Source organism: Otolemur garnettii, unplaced genomic scaffold, assembly GCF_000181295.1.
Source record: "Otolemur garnettii isolate 467f Iridium unplaced genomic scaffold, OtoGar3 scaffold00058, whole genome shotgun sequence".
Lineage (NCBI taxonomy): Eukaryota > Metazoa > Chordata > Mammalia > Primates > Galagidae > Otolemur > Otolemur garnettii.
Genome location: NW_003852453.1, coordinates 273,385 through 275,061, shown reverse-complemented (window position 1 = coordinate 275,061; position 1,677 = coordinate 273,385).

The window sequence follows — 1,677 nt, the reverse complement described above, 5'->3', positions numbered from 1 at the left end:
GGCCCGGCGGCGCCGCTGGCTCCCGGCCTGGCTCCCTCACACTCAACTTACTTCTTTCTGGCTCTCTGGAAAGGGGAAGCGCCATCTTTGCGAGGCCGGCCCCGAGGTCTTTTGTCTGCGGCTGCGGGGCTCGGGGCCGGGGTTCCGGGCTCCTCAGGGGGTGGTGGCGGCGGCTGCGGCTGCTCCACGCTCTTGTCCTCCTCCGACGACATCCTAGTCACCAGGAAAGACACATGGACCCCGGTCCTCCTCCTGGGGGGCTCCTCCCGCCGCCGCGGCCGCCGCCGCCGCCGCTGCTGCTTGGGTTCCTCCTCCCCGGCTCAGCCTCTCGCATTTCCCGCAGCCCCGAGAGCAGCAGCAGGTACCGGGAGAGGCGGCAACATGGAGCGAGCAGGACACGCACTCACACACATCCCCACGGGGCCTGGCGCGGGGCTGGGCAGGGGCCGGGCGGGGGGCGGGGGGCGGGAGCCGGCGTCTGGTCCTGCCCCGGGCTGGGCGGGCTCTTTGTCCGGGCAGCGGGGATTGGGGACCGGGAGGGGCCGGGCGGAGGCTGTCCTCCGTGCCGCGTGCGCGAATGTAGAGCAGTTTCTCGCTGGAGGTGCGTCCCGCCTTCCTCCGCCCGCACCGCCCAACACCTGCCAGGACACGAGCTTCGACGTGGTGCAGTCTTCGCCCTGAGTTTCATCATCCAGAGCCAGACGGTGCCAGCGGCCGACCAATGGGGGCCGGTAGGAAGTGGGGGTCAGGAGCCAGGGACTTGAGTGTGCCACCCTGATCCCTTCTGAATGCCAGGTTATTTGTCAGCAAAACAGGCATCTGTCCTCAGCCTAAGCCTGAGAGTTGTTATGAGAATTAAAGGGCCATATACTAGGTGGTCAGACTTCTGTCCCCTCCAGCGGAAACCCTCCGCCGCAAGTGGAATCTAGCATCTGAACCTAGCATCTGAAATTATCTGGTCTGGAGACTACTGGCCACCTCCTCCCTGACGGGACACTATCTTTCCTGTTGTGTTCACAGCATCTCTAACAGTTCCTGGCACACAGTAGGCGCTCAGTAAATATTTATGGAAGAATCAGTGCTAAGCAGAAGGTAGATATTATTTTTGGCAAAAATATCTCCAGGCAAAAGATTTCCTGGCTCACCTAGAGCCAGAGAAGGGGAAGACGAGGAGGTGGTGCAGGATGGTGCAAAGAGTGGGGACAGAAGATGCCCGGGCTCGTGGGGACACGAAATTGACCCGTTGGGGAGAGGTCACGTCTCTCTGGGCCTCAGATCCTCCATGTGCAAAATAAATTGGATTAAGTGGTCTCTAAGACCCCTTGCCCTTTTTTTTTTCTTTTGTGACAGAGTCTCACTATGTCGCCTTGGGTAGAGTGCTGTGGAGTCACAGCTCACAGCTAACTCCCACTCCTGGGCTTAGGCGATTCTCTTGCTGCAGCCTCCTGAGTAACTGGGACTACAGGTGCCTGCAAGGCCCGGGCTATTTTTCTTTTGTTGCAATTGTCATTGTCGTTTAGCTGGCCCAGGCTGGGTTTGAACCCACCAGCCTTGGTATATGTGGCCCCTTGCCCTTCTTGAAAATACAATGAGTCTGGGTGTTTTCAGGCAGAAAAACAGGCCAGAGCTCCCATACCTCAACGCACACCGTCACATCAGTGTGTGAGAGTTAGGGAT